The 23573-nt window shown below is 38.8% G+C and overlaps 1 protein-coding gene across 2 annotated transcripts in view; it reads left to right on the top strand.

Moving 5' to 3' along the window:
• The window catches only part of LOC121375556 (regulating synaptic membrane exocytosis protein 1-like), a 111724-nt gene that overhangs the window by 888 nt on the left and 87263 nt on the right, over positions 1-23573 (top strand). The window lies entirely within an intron of this gene.

Here is a 23573-nt window from a genome sequence, read left to right as displayed (position 1 = left end):
AACTAGGCTACTAAATTCAAGATAAAAACAATATACATAAATATTTTCATTTGCCGTTATCATGATCTATAGTTTTTTAATGAATGAATGAATGAATGAATGTTTAACGACACCCCAGCACGAAAAATACATCGGCTATTGGGTGTCAAACTATGGTAATGAAAACAAAGCGATGATCAACATCAATATAAAAATTCAAGATTTAAACAAAAACACAGTGTAAAGAACCGTGCAAAAACACAAATATCACAGATAGATACAGACTTTTACTCAAAATTTATTTGTGCTGTATTGGCCATTCTCAAAGAGAATGTTACACCCCTGCACCACGGGGAGGTTATAGCACGCGCAGGGGCTATAGTTTGTGATTTTCTGCATGTAATAGATACCAAATGCTTCTAAATGTATGACTGATGATCGTAAACGTATTTAAAATGTTTTGTGAAATTGGATCCAGGTTCTTTGCCGTCTTCTGTCTTTTGAAATCCGAAATGTAGATGGCATTTTTTTTTTTTTTTTTTTATTGTTGTTGTTGTTGGTCGTTGTTTGTTTTGTTGGGTTTTTGTTGTTTTTGTTTTGTTTATTACTATGTTTCTGTTTGCTGACATCACCTTGTGTATCCTACTGGAATTCGTCGAATGAAATAGCGTAATTATAAGCTACATAATTCTCTTTTTTATAACTTTAGATTTATACAGGGGGATCTATAATATGAGTGAGAGTGGTGGCGAGCTAGGACCTTTCTCCAATGCCAGTTTGATCCCAACGCTGGACCACCAAGCACCACCCGAATTCTCGCCTAATATACATATATAAACTAGCATGAAATTCCAATTATAGCAGCGGCATTTGTACAAGTAATTTAGCCAATAACTAGAGATCCATCATAAACATCTATATTTCTTCCGCCAATAACTAGAGATCCATCATAAATATCTATATTTCTTCCGCCAATAACTAGAGATCCATCATAAACACCTATATTTCTTCCGCCAATAACTAGAGATCCATCATAAACATCTATATTTCTTCCGCCAAAAACAAAAACGTCTTTGAAAGTCAACCCTGGTAAACTTGCTACCTTTATTGTGGATAAAGCTAGTATGGTTGTCTGTGATGGGCAATAGTTTTTTTAAAAATCCCTTAAACGTCGCAAAAAACACAACAACACTTTTGTTTAGACTGTCGCATGTTAGGTTAAAATTCCACCAGTGGCAATAGGGTCTTTTGAATCCTTTACACGACGCTACGACCACGTTTGTTTACTGTCGCCTGTTATGTTAAAGTCCCACCAGTGGCAATAGGGACTTTTGAATCCTTTACACGTTCAGTAAATGATTTCTTAGGGAGTGGCTGTCCTCCTATAGACGAGGCACTAGATAGTTAAAATGTGTTTTCGTTTAACGACACCACTAGAGCACATTAATTTATTAATCATCAGCTACTGGATGTCAAACATTTGGTAATTCTGACATATAGTCTTAGAGAAGAAACCCTCTACATTTTTCTCATAGACCGAATAGTACATACCACGGCCTTTGACATACCAGTCGTGGTGCATTGGCTGGAACGATAAATAGTCCAATGGGCCACAGACGGGGATCGACCCTAGACCGACCTCGCATCAAGCGAGCGCTTTACCACTGGGCTACGTCCCGCCCGAGGCACTAGAGATGTTTTGATCGCGGATATCTCGTTTGTCGTTCAGACAAATTAATACATTTTCCGGGAAGGCGTGACCCCGTACCCAAGAAACTTCACTCACCCCAGTCTTGAGCACCCAACACTAACACCCACCCCACACCCACCATTGCAAAATATCCTGATCACGCACCTGGAATTGTTTGTTTGTGTTGACTTTAATTCGTTCATATATCTTTGTTTGTTTCCCTAAGCACCTACTCACTCATTGATTCATTCATTTATTCATTCATTCATTTATTCTGCAATGATATTTTCGATGGCCAGTTAACCGTGGCCTTCCGATCAGCAGGATGTTTATCAATACGTCTCATCTCGTGTTTCACTTCACTCACGGTCACCTGTGCGTCAGCTGCGTGCCTGGCTTGTTTACATTGCCAACACTCCTGTTTCCTTACACACAGGACAACTTTCTCTTTAGTCACGCTTTATTGATTTTCACAGTCACCGACTCAGATATGGATTTCAACCACGGTTAGATTGGGATAGAAAAAACCTAACCCTAGGTTTGTGGGCGTGTAAAGTTGTAAACTGTTATATACGTATTTTAAGAAGAAGTTTACTTGGACTCGGTCTTGTACAGTTCTCTCATCCAGGAGAGTGGCTGTCAGTGATCAATAGGAGTATATTTTACGACTTCGTTAAAACATCCTTTGGATCTGCTTTGTGCAGAGATGTGAGCATTAATGTTGTAATGGTTTTGTCGTTTAAAGTTGAATGTATACTAAAAAACCGATAAAAACAGGAATATTAGAAAGTTTAAAAGATAATATTTGTTGTTGTTGTTGTTTTGTTGTTGTTGTGTTTTTTGTGGGGGTTTTGGGGTTGTTATTTTGGTATTTTGTTTCTTGCTGTGTGGTTTGTTTTGAACCTTTAGTATAAAGAAAATGTATTTAAGATAGTGATTCGTGCTAGGAGATGATGCATTCTGTAAGGAACAGAATGGTTTAAATGACACTCAGCTCAATGTTTTAATTTGGTAATATGGTAATTGCGACACTAGATGCACAAAAATCGTCGACAGAGAATTAAAGGGACATACCATTGTTTTTAAACACTAAGGCATATTTTTAACTATTATAGCCGTTTTTGATAACTGAAATAATAGATTACACTAGATTTTATGGTTTATATTATCAATTTCCATACATTCGAAGTGTTTTTGGTCATCCTGGTGTTTCCAATATCACAAAATGCATTTCTCATATTTTTAAAAATGCACGTGCGTCTGAGAGGTAACAGTTATGGAGTTGAGTTTTAGTCTATTTTTAGAGGGTATTTCACCATTTCAAAGTCACAGACTCATGTTTTACTCAGTTGTAACTTTATCCAAATTAGTTACAGGTTTTTAGATTAACTAAACTTGGTGTTAATTTTCATGGTCTGTGCCTTTAACACGTTTATGCATATACACTGAAGAATATAAATATACCTAGTTATTTATCGGTCGGGAAACATGTTGTCAGACCATATAGTACTCCTTTCTATTATATCAATTGTGATGTTATAGTAATTGTGACATTTGATCTAGTACACAAATCGTAGACCAAGCTGTAACTACGCCTGTGTTTAAACACTGAAAAAATACAAATAGACCTTGTTAACTGTCGGTTGACGAAGTGCTTTCCCAGTACATAGATTACTCGTATCTATTATATTGTATAATCAGTTTGTTCCATCAGGGTTATGGTGTTCAGGGACTCTCGAGGGTATTCAAACGTTTAATGGTAGACATCTGGAGTCTAACTCTACTTAATACGATGTATCACTGACCAAAATGATGTCTGATGCTCTTTCACATTTCGAACTTGTGCATGCATGTTCGTCTCTTTGGTGAAACTCTTGTTCATTTGTTTAGGGGTTTTTTCATCGTTTTATGAAGTGAGAGAATCTATTCATAACTTTTTTGAATTGTCAAAACGCTTCACGTTTTAATTTCGTAAAGTCATTTATCCTAAATCACATTGTCACTTGCAAGTTTGGCTGCTGTAATGTTGGCGGTGGGCGAGAATCATTGATGTAAGTTAATCTTAGGAAATCGGGTATATTTGTGTACGTGGGTATGTGTACGCATGGACAAGTATACTAATTTCATGGTCGTTTAGACTTGTTTTTTTATGACTGAGTGCAAATTATGTAATTGTTTTTAATTCTCTGATGAACATGTCAATTGATACATGTGTATACTATAAATTGTATGTAACAAAGTATGTGTGGAGAGGCATTAATATAGGCCAATGACCTGTTTGCCAATCCATTTCCTTTGTGAAATAAATATTGTTTAAACCAAGTGAGAGACTTGACAGCTGTGGTGGCAGTACTCATGATGGGTGCCACTGGTGGAGCAGGGTATACTTAACGTTCGCGAACACATTATGACAGTGATTCATGAGTGCATGTCATCTCAACTGTACTTATTCTAATGAGCTCTGTCCGGTGCTAGTTTTGATTTAATAAACTAGTCATGGAATGGCAGTCTTCTTTGTGGTGGTGCAAAAAGGGTGAAATCTCCAGTAAAGGATCTCCCCGAGAGTGGCTGTCCTCCTATAGACGAGGCACTAGATAGAGATTCATGGAATCAACCACTATTTTGCCAAATGCACATTCGAATCTGCATTCTGCAGAGAGAGACACAGCCCTCGTCGCGTATTACGAGTTTGTTGTTCAGACTTGGAATGAATGAATGAATGAATGAATGAATGTTTAACGACACCCCAGCACAAAAAATACATCGGCTATTGGGTGTCAAACTATGGTAATGCAAACAAATAAGGTGATGATCAACATCAATATAAAAATTCAATATTTAAATAAAAACAGTGTAAAGAACTGTGCAAAAATACAAATATCACAGATAGATACTGACTTTTACTCAAAATTTCAATTTGTGCTTTATTGGCCATTCTCAAAGAGAATGCTACACCCCTGCACCACAGTGAGGTTACAGCACGCGTAGGGGTTGTTCAGACTTGGAGACAGAACAGTGTATACCATTTGTGAAGTATTGCTTGGAACAGAAATAACACTATGAAACCACTAGCGGGGATTGATCTTAAAATACATCGCACATCAGGGTAGGGCCATGACCGTCGGACCAGGGGAGGACGACTGGATATTCTATGAACTATATACTTTTGCTCATCTCAATAACAGAAAAGCTCAATTTAAAATATCTCAGAGTGTTTGCGGTTCAAAAGTTTAACAGCATGCTCTAACTGCTGTAATTAGCTTGCGGTCTTCTATTGTCGATATAAATCATTCACTCCCGCCCCCGTCAACCTCAAACAAATTATCTTGGATGTCCCTTGGAGCCATACGCCTCATTCGCGTGTTTCTTATGACTTTAAAATTAGCCTGCTAAGGGAGTAATTATTAAACCGATTGCCACTTGTAATGTTGGATGTTTCCCATAGCAACGAAGTTATGATAATACACAAAACGAATCAGAGTAAACGATCTGAAATGTGATCCGTGTTATCGGATGTTGGATTTCGCCAATAGTTAGACAGGGCTTACGTAACAGCATAGCAATTAAATTACGATTAGACGAATGATATTTGCTGTAATCTGATCGAGTAATATAAACAAGCCCTTCATTTTTTAGCCTTGGTCTATCATTTCCTTCACACACACACACACACACACACACACACGCACACACACACACACACACACACACACACACAGGCACACACACACTTTATTTCGTTTGCTTAAGGCGACGTCAGACAAAACTAGTTACTCGTACGAGAATAGCCGATTGCATAGCAACCAACGCAGTCGTAATTTTGTCTTGTAAAAATCCGCTATTCATGTGGCTATTCTCGTACGAAACACTCATATCGTGTTACGTCGCCTTTATTAGGTTGACTATTATAAATGAAAGACACATTAGGTTAACGACAGCTCGGCACATTTTAACTACGGCTAATTCATCAGTAATAATCACTGGAAAATGGAATGGAATACTAAGCTTAGTATTTGTTTAAAGGTAGTACTAAAGCAAATAACTTCCGGATGGGTCAAAGTACGAGGTGCACCCAACGTTTGATAGAGAGATTAACACCACAAGCCCTGTGATTGGTGATAAATGTGAGAATGTTGGTATACAAAAAATAGTTTCATCTGGACAAGTTTTGTTAAATTTATTTAATCTAGTACCACTGTGTCAAGTAGCCTTGTGTTCGAAACATGTATGGGGTGCCTATAAAAAAAAGTACTCAAATTGTGTGCGAAACTAGGGTAGTAATAGACGCTACCCGTTATCTTTGAAATGAGCAGCTTCACCACCACCCCCCCCCCCCCCCCCCCCCCGCCACCCCCATGTGTCTGATTCACTTTAAGGGTGAGAGGTTGTAGTATTTATATTTGTGGTGTTTATGTCGAAGAGTAGGAGTTTTAGCCACATAATATGTTACTATTGTCGTCTATGGGATTTGATTTGGTAGTATACACTCTATAGACAGCTTAACGCATTTTAGTCTATATAACACAATCACTTGGAAGCGACAGAAATATTTCTTCAACTACAGCATAGCACATTGTATAGCACAGTTATTTGATTATTTCGACACTTGTTGTCTTGTATACAACAGACGGGATGCAGATCAGTGGCAGTGTGGGTCGCAGGAACAACCGTTCCCAACTAATGCTCCACGACTGGTATTTTAAGTGTCGTGGTATATATGTCCTGTCTATGGGAAAGTGCGTATAAAACGTTACTGGCTACTTTATTGGGTTCATGTAATATCTCTTGACCAACTGTCGAAATAGCCATAATATGTTAGATACCAAACAGCCGCATTCTAAAATATGCTGAGGTGACCTTAAACCAAGGGCGGACCCAGTAAATATTTTAGGGAGAAACCAACGATTAAAGGACATGTGGACCAACTCCTGAGAATCGCACTTCAGTGAAAGATTGGCATTCGTGAAATGGAAATGTTAAACAAATTACTCCAATGTTTCGAGGGGTACTGATCCCCTGTGTCCCTTCCTTGGATCCCTCCTTCGATAAAGAACTATTCCTTCTTCTGCTGTCTACATGTCTTCACAGTGTGTGTGGTCACAACCAGTGAGTCAAACAGTTGACACGTGCTGACACACATTGGTGGTTCAATCATGTCTCTCTTAAAAGCGAAGGCACACGATACGAGTGTCTCGTACGAGAATAGCCGATTAAATTTAGCAACTGATGCTGTCTTGTCACAATCGGCTATTCTCTTGGTTAATCTCATACCAGACACTCGTATCGTGTAGTGCCGCCTTTAGACACATTCTCCAAGTTCCCATAAACTGCGTTTAACACATGGCACCATATTAACGACAGTGCGATGAGTTTTATCTTTACGTCTTGTCAAACCCCCGTGTTAGTACTTTCGTATCTCTAAACAGGATAGCAATAGCATTATATTTATAACCAGCGAGGTGATCCTGTAACAGTATGCAGTGGCTTGGACAATTACTTGATGAACAGTGCTAGTGACGTGTCTGATGTTGAGGCATCAGATTATACGTTATTATTCAGTAGATACAATATAACCTGAACGCCTAGTTAACAAGCACAATCAGTCCTGTGTGTAACGGCCACCGAACGTCTCATACTCGTGCATTTCCTTCCTTCCTTCCTGCCTTCCTTCCTTTCTTCCTTCCTTCCTTCCTTCATTAATTAATTTATTCATTCACTCATTTATCCATTTGTTCACCCATTCATTCGTTCGTCTGTTTGTTTCTTCCTTTGATGGCTCTTTTGATCATCAATTTGAATGTTCACAATTAATTCATTTCACTTAAATCCAAATAATGTTGAACCGCGCTGTCCTGGGCACACACATTAGCTAACAGGGCTGATGTTACAGGACAAGAGTTAATTGTTAATGGTTAGTGAGACAGAAGTCAGTGTAATGGTCTTACACCTCCCCATTGAGCCATTAAAACTCGCCTCGAGTTGGAGCTGATATTGGGACGCGAACCCAAAACCCACCAACCTTAAGAGCGACAGCTTATTGGTGTTTGTGAGCAGGTGACATTGTTATACAGGTTAAAACATGTATTTGTATTCCATAAGAAAACAAAAGTACATTTATTCTGCTTAGACACATGATTGCTTTTGAATTTGTGCATGATAGCAGGTTTTGACTGTAGCTAGCTTAGTTTCACGTGTTATTGTATTTTAGTATTGATCATGTCTCGGTTTGACATTGGCTTGATTATTTAGTTATAAATAAACAACATATCTCAGATTTATAGATCTCCGCTCTTTGCTTTTGTTCGGAAAAACACGAATTTAGCACACAGTGTCGGTTGTTGGCGCTTAAATGTAATTACGTGTATCATTAACACGCGACTTTGACGTCCGGCTAACAAACGAATTCAATTACCGTTCTAAGAAGTATTTTTACTTAATTATTCTGAATTAAGCCACTGTAGTCTATTTTATCTTTCCGAATGACGTAAAGCGGTCAATAAAATGGCTTAGTCGGCTGAAAAAGGCGGAGGTTAAGACTGACGACATTAGAAATGGCACACTGATCATTTAGACACTAGATTGAAGGTGGGTTACACCTGTCAAAAGCGCAATAAACGCGCCACATGTTTTTGAAATATGGCGGTTTAAATTCATAACTTCTCTTATACTTTATTACGATTGCAGTTGAACCATCTCTTAATTGGAATGGTGATACGAAAGTGCGTCTTTTTATCCATTACCAATAAAGACATTGTATTTTGTTGGGTGCCCAGCCATGTTGGCATCATGGGTAATGAAAAGGCAGATTCTGCTGCCAAGTCTGCTTTGAATTTGCCTCATATCTGGAGTTGGTGTGTCCTATACTGATTATAAACATAGTATTAACCAATTTATCTTTTCGACTTAGCAACATGATTGGGACGGTGCGGTTGCGAACAAGCTTCATGCTATCAAGCCAGTCTTGGGAGAGTAGCAGTCCTCCTATAGACAGTGCAGGAAGGATGAAGTAGCCGTGTGTCGTGCTCGCATCGGCCATACCTACTTGACCCATTTATTTATCTTGAAGAACGATTCCCCCACCTCAGTGTGAGTACAGTCACACGCCACATTTAGGTGGGGTGTATTCATCTCAAAGAAACTAGAAAAGATATATTTGAACAACGAAATGTGATGGAATCCTTTCGATTCCATCCAAAACTTTTACTACAATATCTACGTGATACTGACTTTTATTCTAAATTTTTATTTTATCTATTTGTGATATTTGTATTTTTTGCACAGTTCTTTACAATGTGTTTTTATTTGACTCTTGAATATTTATATTGAAAGGAAAGGAAAGGAAATGTTTTATTTAACGAGGCACTCAACACATTTTATTTACGGTTATATGACGTCAGACATATGGTTAAGGACCACACAGATAATGAGAGAGGAAACCCGCTGTCGCCACTTAATGGGCTACTCTTTTCGATTAGCAGCAAGGGATCTTTTATATGCACCATCCCACAGACAAGGTAGTACATACCACGGCCTTTGATATACCAGTCGTGGCGCACTGGCTGGAACGAGAAATAGTCCAATGAGTCCACCGACGGGGATCGATCCCAGCCCTACCGCGCATCGAGCGAGCGCTTTACCACTGGGCTACGTCCCGCCCTTTTTTATTGATGTTGATTATAACTTTATTTATTTGTATTTACTATAGTTTGTCACCCAATAGCTGATGTATTTTTCGTGCTGGGGTGTCGTTAAATATCTATTGTATTGTATTCTATTCTATTCTATTCTATTCTATTCTATTCTATTCTATTATGACGATTGTTAACACAATAGCAATGAAAAGTGCAAAAATACAGAAAATGTTTCTTTTCCTTCACTACTAGGAAAATTAAAAAGTTAAAGACCACATTGATTTATTGATTATCGGCTATTGCATGTCAAACATTTGGTAATTCAGACAGTCTTAGAGAAGAAACCGTCCACATTTGTTCTATTAGTTGCATTAAATATTTTATATATACCATCCGACAGGCACTGACTGGATATGAGAAATAATCCAATGGTCCACCGACGGGGATCGATCCTAAACCGACAGCGCATCAGTCAAGCACTTTACCACTGGGTTACGTCCCTCCCCACGAATACTAACACGTCTGATGCCCGACCTACGTTTACTAGAGCCATCATGTTTTAATGTGGACACTTCGTACTTCAGTGTCCCATAAATGTGTGGGCTTGTTGCCATCTCTTGTCTCTCATGGTTTAGGTTTTGTCGTCCACATTTGCTATACACAGGTACGTCGTACGTATCGTGTGACGAAACATAGAGCGTTTAAGTCCGGCCTTGATGGAATGGACTCGTTTCCCTGACGGTAAGGAATGTAAGGAATCTCATTAACCTCACCTATTTCAGTAGGAACAGCTTAGTAAAACTCTTTTTTAAGATTCTCCACTGAAGACATCAAGACATAATGGGACTTGGTGACCTTTAATAATCATGAATTGTATGTTGTCGCCTGTACAGCTGAACGTGTCTTCGTTACGCTGTAATTATATACTGAGGACACGGATATCCCTGTCGTTAAAAAATCACACGCTGATTATACGAACCACCGACAGCCAAGTTTAATGACTCGAAGGGGAGGTGTATAAGGTCACCACATTGACTTCTCTCACTGGGTTGTCATGCCAAGATCTGAATAGATCAGGCCCTTCTAAAGGCCCCCATGGGCAACCTAGGGAGACACCTTAGCACCAACTAGGTCCCAGTAACGAGCTACTCTCGGCATACTAAGTTCAAAAACATATCTGGCTTCCCCTTTTCAATTCGGCGGACCGTTCAAAAATGCACTCAATTTCCTTCATTCAAATTGCGTACCCTTTTCCCTTTGGCATTAATCCTACGGGACATTCCAAATTCCATAGCACCAAAACCAACCCCCCCCCCCCCACCCCACCCCCTTGTTACTCCGGTCGGGCTGCTGGTGCTCTCTTGCACCAGTCAGTACAGGCGGTGCCTTCTCCCATCCACCCCAAACCTTTCCTGTCCTGGACGGAGTAGCCCATGACAGGCGTGCGCTACAACAACTTGCTCTGAATGTGCACGTAAACCCTCTGACCTGACTTCTCTCTCGGTGACCACTAATAACCAACAATTAACCCTCTGTCCTGAACGGATATCCCAAATACCTGGGGTCGGTTGTTCAAACATTAGTTAGCTCAAACCGGCCTCGGTGGTGTAGTGGTTAGGCCATCGGTCTACAGGCTGGTAGGTACTGGGTTCGGATCCCAGTCGAGGCATAGGATTTTTAATTCAGATACTGACTCCAAACCCTGAGTGAGTGCTCCGCAAGGCTCAATGGGTAGGTGTAAACCACTTGCACCGACCAGTGATCCATAACTGGTTCAACAAAGGCCATGGTTTGTGCTATCCTGCCTGTGGGAAGCGCAAATAAAAGATCATTGCTGCTAATCGGAAGAGTAGCCCATGTAGTGGCGACAGCGGGTTTCCTCTCAAAATCTGTGTGGTCCTTAACCATATGTCTGACGCCATATAACCGTAAATAAAATGTGTTGAGTGCGTCGTTAAATAAAACATTTCTTTCTTTCTTTCTTTCTTTAGTTAGCTCAACTAACGGTTAACCGAATGTTTTTAAAACCAGGGACTGAATCAATACAAATAATAACTGAAAATATAATGTTGAAACTTGATTTACCACAACCAAAGGTATCCATACTCAATCAAATCTAAAGTTTATTATCTATTTCTAGAAACAATTTTTTTTTTTTTTTATTAAACTAACCCAGGGTCAATTTAACTATGCTTTGAACAACTGGACCCTGATGTCTGTGCCCAGGATATCATGATTGAACCGTAATTGCATAAAAGCACGGAAATGAACTTAAAAAATAAACCACAAATGACTACAAAAACTGAAATCCACCTAATAAAACAACTACTGAAAAGAGAAACATAATTTACTTATGGTTTGAAAGTGGTGTATCAAGATCAGTAACCTACATTATCGCAAGATGTTGAAGGTACTATCATCGTAACAACATATTGACGATGTTTCCAATATTCAAGTTCTTTTTTTTTTTTTTTATATATATAAAACCAAAAAAAAAGCCATTGAAGATCTATTTATTCTGACTAACTCTCCACGATGTATCAAAAGATCAAGATCCATTTTGTTCACGCGTCAATTTTGAAAGCTTGTTAATAAGCAACAGCTGGTTAAAGTTTGTTTTAGGTCAACCCATTGAAAATCGATGGCTGTAGGATTGGTTTTTCAGATAACTGCGGGCTCTTAAAATGCTCGTAACAGAGTAACAACCTTGCCTGTGATCACCCGTGACAATGTAGCTGCTTGGCTAATTGGACGCAAACACAGCAGAGATAATATGTCATCGATCACATCACATAATTCCCTGGCAGTTTTCTAGACAACCAATATGTCGTGATAGATATATAGCCCTTGCAAGAGAACGCGTCAACTATTTAAAATGTCTAGTGTTTGCGATTCGCTCTTCCATACTTTCAATATGTTGATTATCTTACTAAATAAGAAGGAGGTGTGAAAATGGCATGCTTTTCTTTGATTATTGGAAGCAGTCGGTGCCTACAATAACTTAATTTTGAATCTGCCTTGTACAGAGATATGATTTTGCATTCGTTAATGTTTTGGCGGTTAGAATTGTCACCTAACAGCTGACCTATATTTGAGCTTTAGTCGAGCTGTAATTGAGTTGTAGTCGAGCTGTAGCTGAGTTGTAGTCGAGCTGTTCTCAGTTGTAGTCGAGCTATAGCTGAGTTGTGGTCGAGCTGTAGCTGAGTTGCATTCGAGCTGTAGATGAGTTGTAGTCGAACTGTAGCTGAGTTATAGTCGAGCTGTAGCTGAGTTGTGGTCGAGCTGTAGCAGAGCTGTAGTCGAACTGTAGCTGAGTTGTAGTTGAGCTGTAGCTGAGTTGTGGTTGAGCTGTAGCTGAGTTGTGGTCGAGCTGTAGCTGAGTTGTGGTCGAGCTATAGCTGAGTTGTAACTGAGTTGTGGCCGAGCTGTAGTTGAGTTGTAGTCAAGCTGTAGCTGAGATGTGGACGAACTGTAGGTGAATTGTAGTCGAGCTGTAGCTGAGTTGTAGTCGATCTGTAGCTGAGTTGTTGTCGAGCTGTAGTGGAGTTGTAGTTGAGCTGTAGCAGAGCTGTAGCTGAGTTGTGGTCGAGCTGTAGCTGAGTTGTGGTCGAGCTGTAGTGGAGTTGTAGTCGAGCTGTAGCTGAGTTGTAGTCGAGCTATAGCAGAGCTGTAGTCGAGCTGTAACTGAGTTGTGGTCGAGCTGTAGTTGAGTTGTAGTCAAGCTGTAGCAGAGCTGTAGTCGAGCTGTAGCTGAGATGTGGTCGAGCTGTAGGTGAATTGTAGTCGAGCTGTAGCTGAGTTGTAGTCGACCTGTAGTTGAACTGTAGCTGAGATGTGGTCGAGCTGTAGCTGAGTTGTAGTCGATCTGTAGCTGAGTTGTTGTCGAGCTGTAGTGGAGTTGTAGTTGAGCTGTAGCAGAGCTGTAGCTGAGTTGTGGTCGAGCTGTAGCTGAGTTGTGGTCGAGCTGTAGCTGAGTTGTGGTCGAGCTGTAGTGGAGTTGTAGTCGAGCTGTAGCTGAGTTGTAGTCGAGCTATAGCAGAGCTGTAGTCGAGCTGTAACTGAGTTGTGGTCGAGCTGTAGTTGAGTTGTAGTCAAGCTGTAGCAGAGCTGTAGTCCATCTGTAGCTGAGATGTGGTCGAGCTGTAGGTGAATTGTAGTCGAGCTGTAGTCGAGCTGTAGCTGAGTTGTAGTCGACCTGTAGTTGAACTGTAGCTGAGATGTGGTCGAGCTGTAGCTGAGTTGTAGTCGAGCTGTAGCTGAGTTGCAGTCGAACTGTAGCTGAGCTGTAGTCGAGCTGTAACTGAGTTGTGGTCGAGCTGTAGTTGAGTTGTAGTCAAGCTGTAGCAGAGCTGTAGTCGAGCTGTAGCTGAGATGTGGTCGAGCTGTAGGTGAATTGTAGTCGAGCTGTAGTCGAGCTGTAGCTGAGTTGTAGTCGACCTGTAGTTGAACTGTAGCTGAGATGTGGTCGAGCTGTAGCTGAGTTGTAGTCGAGCTGTAGCTGAGTTGTAGTCGAGCTGTAGATGAGCTGTAGTCGAGCTGTAACTGAGTTGTGGTCGAGCTGTAGTTGAGTTGTAGTCAAGCTGTAGCAGGGCTGTAGTCGAGCTGTAGCTGAGATGTGGTTGAGCTGTAGGTGAATTGTGGTCGAGCTGTAGGTGAATTGTAGTCGAGCTGTAGCTGAGTTGTAGTCGAGCTGTAGTCAAACTGTAGCTAAGATGTGGTCGAGCTGTAGCTGAGTTGTAGTCGAGCTGTAGTGGAGTTGTAGTCGAGCGGTAGCTGAGTTGTAGTCGAGCTGTGGCAGACTTGTAGTCGAGCTGTTCTCAGATGTAGTCGAGCTGTTCTCAGTTGTAGTCGAGCTATAGCTGAGTTGTAGTCGAGCTGTTCTCAGTTGTAGTCGAACTGTAGCTGAGTTGTAGTCGAGCTGTTCTCAGTTGTAGTCAAGCTATAGCTGTGTTGTAGTCGAGCTGTAGCACAGCTGTAGTCGAGCTGTAGCTGAGATGTGGCCGAGCTGTAGCTGAGTTGTAGTCGAGCTGTAGTCGAACTGTAGCTGAGATGTGGTGTCGAGCTGTAGCTGAATTGTAGTCGAGCTGTTCTCAGTTGTAGTCGAACTGTAGCCGATTTTTAGTCGAGCTGTAGCTGAGTTGTAGTCGAGCTGTAGCCGACTTGTAGTCGAGTTGTAGCTGAGCTGTAGCCCAGCTGTAGCAGAGTTGTAGTCGAACTTAGCTATAGTTATTTTAGGGTGACACTAAACGTTCATTTGCGAAGCGTAGCTGTTATTGTTCGTACTCGAATGACGTAAACATTTAATCACTGTAAAACGTATTAATGGTTCTTCATTAGAGATTAAGACTGTGCACAGTATGCACCATTAGAAGTTAAATACGTTAGGGGTAGCTTTCAAGGCTCTGATTTCCAATGGTGTTTTGAACTATAACAAGTTTCTGTATCATTCATTACTATACCTCCAGCAGACGTTTACGATCTCTGGGTGATTACGTTAGAGACTTGCTTCAATGCGTTTCATTGTGAAAGGTTTTTAGGACCATTACTGATTCTCGACCATTAGCTTCTGCGCCTACTTTGGACGTTTAAATGTTCCCTTGATGATTATGTTAGTTTTACTGCAATGTCCTCTGTTGATTGTAACCATCGGACTACAGGCTCCAACACCAGAGCGAGTTCTTAAGGGCTCAATGGGTAGGTGTAAGGCTGCTACACCCTCTTCTCTCTCACTAGCCACTAACCAAATAACAGCTAACCCGCTGTCCTGAACAGACAGCCCAGATAGCTGAGGTATGTGCCCAGGACAGCGTGCTTGAACCGTAATTGGATATAAGCACAAAACAAAGTTGAAATGAATGGAATGGACGTTTATGCTCCGTTGATGGTTATGTTAGAGGTCTTTTGTTTTTTTATACAATATCCTCGGGGGTGGGGGGGTTCGGGGGGGGGGGGGGGTGTAACTATGCGAATGTCTTTATTATTGACCAAGACTTGTATATAATTTTACTTGGAATCTTTTATAGTTTATAATATTAGTCAAGTGCAGCTTCCTGGACGTTTAAATGTTCCCTTGATGGTTATGTTAGAGGTTTATACAATATCCTGACCGGCCTCGGTGGCGTCGTGGCAGGCCATCGGTCTACAGGCTGGTTGGTACTGGTTCGGATCCCAGTCGAGGCATGGGATTTGTAATCCAGATACCGACTCCAAACCCTGAGTGAGTGCTCCGCAAGGCTCAATGGGTAGGTGTAAACCACTTGCACCGACCAGTGATCCATAACTGGTTCAACAAAGGCCATGGTTTGTGCTATCCTGCCTGTGGGAAGCGCAAATAAAAGATCCCTTGCTGCCTGTCGTAAAAAGAGTAGCCTATGTGGCGACAGCGGGTTTCCTCTAAAGACAGTGTCAGAATGACCATATGTTTGACGTCCAATAGCCGATGATAAGATAAAAAATCAATGTGCTCTAGTGGCGTCGTTAAATAAAACAAACTTTACTTTTTTTTATACAATATCCTCTGCTGTTTGTAACTATGCGAATATTTAGATTATTATTGACCAAGGTTTACGAGTTTGAATAACGCCAGGTTTCTCGGTCAGATTTGTTAATATCTAGGATCATAAGATTTAGTATAAATTCAAGCTAGACTAAATGGGGGTTCTAGGAGTCAGAACTTGAAAGTGCAAAACAATCCACTGTTTAACGAATACATATAATGGATATGTTTATCTGTGTCGTGTATGTGTGTGGCGGGGTAGGGGTGGAGTGCAATATCGAGATGTTTCTAGGTAAGACTTGTTCATATATTATTAGTGTTACGACACTTTGTAATACTATATGTTCCCTTCTAGAAGTTGCATCTCCTTCATAGCAACATTCTGCAATGTCCTTGGCTTGAGAATATCGTTTATTTTATTCTGATTAAACTCCCATTGCTGTTTTGCCAATTGACGTGTCATATTTGCATTGATTTCGGTTGTTTATCTCCAGTGCTGTACAGATGTCTTGAAGAGATATTCGACTTTGTGTATGTTGACCGCTTAGTCCTTTTTATTCATCCAATGTTGTAAGATGTTGGGACCATTAACTGTTCTCAAATACCAAAAATACTTTTCGAGTATCGAGTTGTCTCCATTTAGAATCCGATACTTACCCAGTATCGAGTTGTCTCCCTATAGAAGCTGATACTTCCAGAATAACTAGTTGTCTTCCCTTTAAAATCTGATACTTCCAGAATATCTAGTTGTCTTCTCTTTAAAATCTGATACTTCCCGAGTATCGAGTCGTTTCCCTTTAGAATCTGATACTTCCCTGATATCGAGTTGTCTTCCTTTAGAGGCTGACACTTTCCGAGTATCGAATTTTCTCCCTTTAGAATCTGATACTTCCCAAAGATCGAGCTGTCTCCCTTTAGAATCTAATACTTTCCGAGTATTGAGTTGTCTCTCTTTAGAATCTGATACTTCCCGAGAAACTGTACATAGTTCAGATTGGTACCGTTAGTTCCATACGCATGTCTAATACTGTTTCCGCCTAAAGCTCTATTTTTGTAATAAAAAGTACAAACCTCGAATGTTTACAATGGCAGTGTTTGTCAACTACAAGCGTCATTGTCTTGTTTATGTGGAATATTTATAGACTCTTCCAACACGGTTCTTTCCGCTTTTAGCTCTTATAGTTATGTAAATGCAATTAGCTTGTTTATACGTGTCAATGTCCAGGTTAAAAGTGAAAGTTCATCCCATTTTAGACTACTAATACTGCATCTAAATCACAAAAGACGCTTGGAGGGAACATGCCGCAAAGCTGATTAATAATTAATGCTGTTTCCCCGCACGCTCTGGTCAGCAGACGACTTCCAAGAATACAAATAATGGCTTTGCAGATACCATTACTGCTGACTCTGTCTAGCAGTCACCTGTTTTTGGATACCAATTTACTAGCCAGCTGACTTAAAGGTTAATTTGCTAATAAAATTATGTGAACTATAGGCTATTTGGTTTAAATCTGTTTCTGACTGTACTTTGTAATCCAAATTTACTTTTACGTAAACGTCCTACGCTAAACGTTCCAAATCTGAATAACAAAATCACATTCTATAATTCAAGTCGTATTTCGTGATCAAACTCGTATTTCGTGATTAAAATCATATTCCCTGATCAAACTCGTATTTCATGATTAAAATCATATTCCGTGATCAAAATCGTATTTCGTGATCAAAATCATATTCCGTGATAAAACTCGTATTTCATGATAAAAAAAAAATCATATTCCGTGATCAAACTCGTATTCTGTGATCAAAATCGTATTCCGTGATCAAACTCGTATTCCGTGATCAAAATCGTATTCCGTGATCAAACTCGTATTCTGTGATCAAAATCGTATTCTGTGATCAAAATTGTATTCCGTGATCAAACTCGTATTCCGTGATCAAACTCGTATTCTGTGATCAAAATCGTATTTCGTGATCAAAATTGTATTCCGTGATCAAAATCGTATTTCGTGATCAAATTCACATTTAGATATCAAAATCACTACGCCATTCATAGTATGTACAGTGGTCATAGGCTATTGGATGTCAAACATTTGATCTTTTTTTATATATATATATATATATATAGACTTAGAGAAGAAACCTGCTACATCCCGTATTTGTTTATCAGCCTATCTGTTTGTCTGTGTATATATTTGTCGGTCGGTCTCTCTACAAACACGTTTGTCTAAATATCTGTCGTTTTATGTCTATCTAAGGAGAGAGCAGTCATCACATTTGGACCCACCCCACCACCCTTCAGAAAACCTGCATCCACGCCAGTTCTATCTGTTTGTTTGTCTTTCTGTATATTTGTCTGTACATCTGTCTGTCTCTCTGTCTGTTAACCACATGCTTCTGTGTTTTGATTGCTGGTGTTGATGATTGGTATGGACTTCCAAATGTCACGTTTCTGTATTCATTTTATTTCTCTACAAATATTGCTCCCGTAGTAACCGATTACATTAATAGCTGTTGCTATGAATCGTCAATGGTGTTTTTGTTGCTGAAACGAGATGACCAACATGACAGGATGATACACGTATTTGGCTTTCAGGTCGCTACATCAGCGAAACCCACGCAAATAAGTGTCTCTTCTATGTTAGAAGGATTGAAGACATAAAAAGATGCATACCTAATATTTGAAAACACAAACATTCAAGTTAAATATTTCATTAAAAATACTTTTTGAAAATACAAATGTCTTATTTAAAGGTCAAACCATTGAATGTTTTGTTGTTGTTTTTGTTGTTTTTTGCTGTTTTCTTTCGTTTTGTTTGTGTGTGTGTGTGTGTGTGTGTGTGTGTCTCTCTCTCTCTCTCTCTCTCTCTCTCTCTCTCTCTCTCTCTCTCTCTCTCTCTCTCTCTCTCTCTCTCTCTCTCTCTCTATATATATATATATATATATATATATATATATATATATATATATATATATATAGTGCATTTTTATAGCTGTAAGCTTTAAGATGGGCTTTCAGAGCTTGTAAATACGTAAAACTGTTTAATATTAACATAGCATCTAGTTCCAGTTCAAGAGAGAAAATGCAAATTTAATCACTTTAAAAGTACATGTACATACAGTGTTGCAACGTTAGTAATGTACTTTTAGTATTTTTTCAAAAATACCTTTCAGTATTTCAAACATGTAGCTAAATCATCTTGTGTTAAAGGGACATTCCTGAGTTTACTGCAATTTTTAAGATGTTATCGACTAACAGATACTTTTTAACGATTGTAATTACGAATAAAATATTAGTGGTTGTATATTAAACGTATTTCTGATCGTTCTAATATTTGTACTAGGTTAAATTTCATTTATTTCCTAAAAAAAAAAAAAATTCGTACGTACGAAATTATTTGAAGATAAAATCCAGTTTGGGCTTCTTACAAATATTAAGACGACAGCAACACCTTGAATATACAGACACTGATATTCTAAACAAGAAAATACAAGTATATTTAATATGTAAGTTTAATCGTAGAAATATTTTATTAGTCGGAAGCATCTTACAATGCTGCAAACTCGGGAATGTCCCTTTAATAGGTTTCTAAATATGTTCGGCCAACCTTGACATCGCTTGACACTGCAGAAATTGTAAACAATATTCACATTGTTATTTCCATTAATTACTCAACAGAAAGTATCACGACTTTTAATGACGGTATACAACACTTTAAGCTGTGTACAATTTCATTAATGAAAGATGTATGTTTTTTTATTGATACGGAGCAGTATGGGAAAAAAACGATTGTGCCTGGGTCGGAAATGTATAGTAGAAGTGCATCAGAATTGATAGTTGAAGCCGATTACTTGATTTAAGTCATACACTGATAACATTATACCACAATTTAAAACCGTCATTTCAGTTCAATAAAGCATGACACCAAACTTAACAACATGATACATTTCTATAATTGTATAATATTGATGTTCATGCTAAAGAACGAAAGTGTTTATCGATTCCCACAGTTTGCACATATGGATATTCACATACAGCTAATGTTTTCCTATTGATATTCAAATACAGTTAATGTTTTCTAACTTATATTCAAATACAGTTAATCTTTTTCTAACTGATATTCAAATACTGATAATGTTTTTTTCTTGAAGTTTCTCACAATTATTTATTAATATCTTGCAGCAAGAATGTAGTTAAGTGATACATTACAAAGTCAGTTTTCGTGTTAAGGTATACCAAGCGTAGAGTTGCAAACGACAATTTATAGCAAGGGCAGTGTGATATGAGGTTATGTACCAGTATGAGACGTGTAATATTTGGTTGCTATATACAAGGACTGGTGGTTATGAAACGTTTAAACTCTGAACCATATTGTAAATTATTAATTGTTAATTTACTCTTCTCCAACTTTTAATAACTGTTAGATTTTCCATATATTTTGAGCAGATATATATCTTGAAAAAATATAGCATTACAATGACAGATTCCAAATACTATTGGTTTCTGGACAAAATGTGAAGAGAATCTAACGGTAATTAAAGGTAGCAGAGTAATGTTTCGTAGTTGTTAACAATGTGGTTCTGAGTTTAGACCCAAGGCTCTAATAGAGTCGGAGACGTAAACGCCATGGCAACAGCACACAAAATACATGAATGTAATGTCATTCAAGTTTTTAAACACTAAGGCATATTTTTTTACTATTAGAGCCGTGAAATTATACTTTACTATTTTTAAAAACGCACGTGCGTCTGAGAAGTATCAGTTATGGAGTCGAGTTTTAGTCTATTTTTAGAGGGTATTTCACCATTTCAAAGTCACAGACTCCGATTTCACTCAATTCAAATGTGTTACAGGTTTGTAGGTTAACTACATTTAGTGTTAATTTTCACGGGTTGAAACTAGGGTCTGTCCCTTTAAATATCTGAGTCTGGCCTCAGTTTTATAAACACGGGTCCAGATATGACTGGTGTAATATCAGGTAGTTAATTATTACTTCGTATGACAGTAGGGTAGAGGTGTAGTGATATCTTTGCTATAAATCTTATTGTAAAACCTGAAGCAATAAAGAACCTAGTGTTTTGTATTACTAATTATTAGTATATTTCGAGAAGGTAGCTATCGGATTGTTATAATGTATTCATTACGCCACCCGGACTATGTCTCTCAGAAATCAGCCTATGTATGTTACTCTTGTGACGTTGCAAAACGGCCTGAGTGTAATAAAGTTCTGTTCGGTTTTGTATTCTAAGATGGCGTATTTTCAGCATGATGATTGCCAATTAATTGTATGTCAAAAATTAGTTGTGATGTTGAAACATCTAAGTTAGTTTTACATGGAAATTATGTTGAAGTTCATGCACAAATGAATGGTGGTGTGCAAACTGCAGTTATTTTCATTTATGGGACACTGGTCATGTTTGCAGCACTTGATTGGAGTCCAAATGGTGTTTTAAATATTGGTACAACTAAAACACGTTGCACGTTGCTCTCGTGTGACAAAAGGAAGTATATGTACTTCCAAAATTTAACACTTTAAAACAAAATATGTTTTTAAAACATATTTTGACTTTAAGACGAAAACCTGTTGAAAAAATAATATTATTTCATGACGATTCGGTCGTTAATCAGAAAAGGTTAAGACTGGATCGTCCAGTGTCAATTTGTTTTTGGATAGTCAAGTCCACAGCAGTTTTGGAAGAGGGGGAAAAAAGTCAGTTAATTCCTCTCTGTCACACCAGGGCTGTACAGCCTTAACGTCGTCTCTTTAGTGAAGCCTGAATCTGCAGCTGGGCTTAAACGAAGCGTGGACTAATGGCAGAACCCGTTATGTGAACACTCTTGATTACCGTTATTAACGGTCTTCACGACGTGTTACACTCGGGATCTGTTTTATTTCTCAATGCTAGAGCTTCGCTTAGGAACCTATTTTGCGCCTTTTTTTCCACTGTCTGTTTCGCTTCCAACAGATCAGTGATGCAGTACACACTGATCCGCGGCACTTTAAGTGGCCATTTGACTGGCGTAACTCACAAATTGGTCATTCACAAATTCAAGCGGACCAAATAATGTTGTGTAACGTCTGCGGGTTTCATGACGAACAAGTGTGGAAATTTGGTGTCTTAGACAAGAAAAAAAAAAGTACACTCTGGCAGTTTCATAACAGAATACAGTAGCGTACATGATGCATGTGACATCATCCTTCATGGTATAGTGGTTAGAATACCTGCTTTGAGTCTGGAAGGTACTAGGTTTGTTGAAGTTTGTTTGTTAGTTTTGTTTAACGACACCACTAGAGCACATTGATTAATTAATCATCGTCAATTAGATGTCAAACATTTGTTTATTCTGACGCGTAGTCATCTGAGGAAATCCGCTACATTTTTCCTAATGCAGCAAGGGATCTTTAATATACACTTTCCCACAGACAGGAAAACACATATCACGGACTTTGACCAGTTGTGGTGCACTGGTTGGAACGAGAAAAAACCAATCAGTTGAATGGATCCACCGAGGTGGTTCGATCCTACGACGCAAGCACCTCAAGCGAGCTTTCAACCGACTGAGCTAAATCTAATCCCGTCCCCTGGGTTTGTGGCTACTACCTTGTTTGTGGCTCCAGTTCAGAGTCAATGCACAACTTCATGGAGGGTTTGGAATAACACTGACTTCTCTCTCACTAAAGGCGACGTGACACGATACAAGTGTCTCGTACGAGAAAAGTCATGAGAACTGTTGATATACGAATGTGCGATATACGAATTGTAATATACAGATATTACAATTTCGTCAGTTGCCATGTAATCGATCATTTTTGTACGAGGCACTCGCCCTAACCCTTAGCCGATATCGTGAACAGATAGTTAAGGTGTGTGCCCATAATAGCGAGATTGTACCTTATGTGAAAATGTGCAAAACTTTAAATGAAAAATGAAATACATTACAAGTTTGTTTAAAATTTGTTTTGTTTAGCGACAGCAGTGGATCATTTTCATTTTATAATCATCTGCTACTGGACGTTAAACATCTGTTAATTGTGACATATCGTTAGCAACAAGGGATATTCTATATGCACTTTCCCACAGACCGGACAGCACATACCTTTGACATGCCAGTGGAGGAACTGGTTGGGAATGTGGGGGTAATAAGAATAGGTACATAAAGGGGACTAGAAGATTATACCATATATTCTATATATATATATATATATATATATATATATATATATATATATATATATATATATATATTCTACATATGTATATGTATATGTATATGTGTATGTATATGTATATGTATGTATGTATATATGTATATGTATATATGTATTTATGTGTGTGTGTATGTATGTATGTATGTATGTATGTATGTATGTATGTATGTATGTATATAGATAGATAGATAGATATAGATAGATATAGATAGATAGATAGATAGATAGATAGATAGATAGAGATAGATAGATACAGTAGAATCTCGTTGGTTCGACCTCGGAAGGGTCGATCACACCGCAACGCTCGAACCAAAAACGAAGTCCCGAGTTTTTTGTTCGGTAAACCCTTATATTAACTGCTGAAGGGTCGAACACGTCCAGGGTCGACTATAAGCCTTCGCTCGAACTAAATTGTCGGTCCCATCTATGTTAATAGCTATATTTCCCTCGAACTGGTGATCCATCAAATATCAATTAGGCCAAATAAAAAAAAGAGTTGGTGATCGTCCTTTTGATCACACAAATCAGGGTAGGGGGGAGGGAGAGGTTGGGCGTTTTTTTCTGTGAAA

The sequence above is a fragment of the Gigantopelta aegis genome, chromosome 6 (assembly GCF_016097555.1).
Source record: "Gigantopelta aegis isolate Gae_Host chromosome 6, Gae_host_genome, whole genome shotgun sequence".
Classification (NCBI taxonomy): Eukaryota; Metazoa; Mollusca; class Gastropoda; order Neomphalida; family Peltospiridae; genus Gigantopelta; species Gigantopelta aegis.
This window is presented reverse-complemented; position numbering and strand designations above follow the sequence as displayed.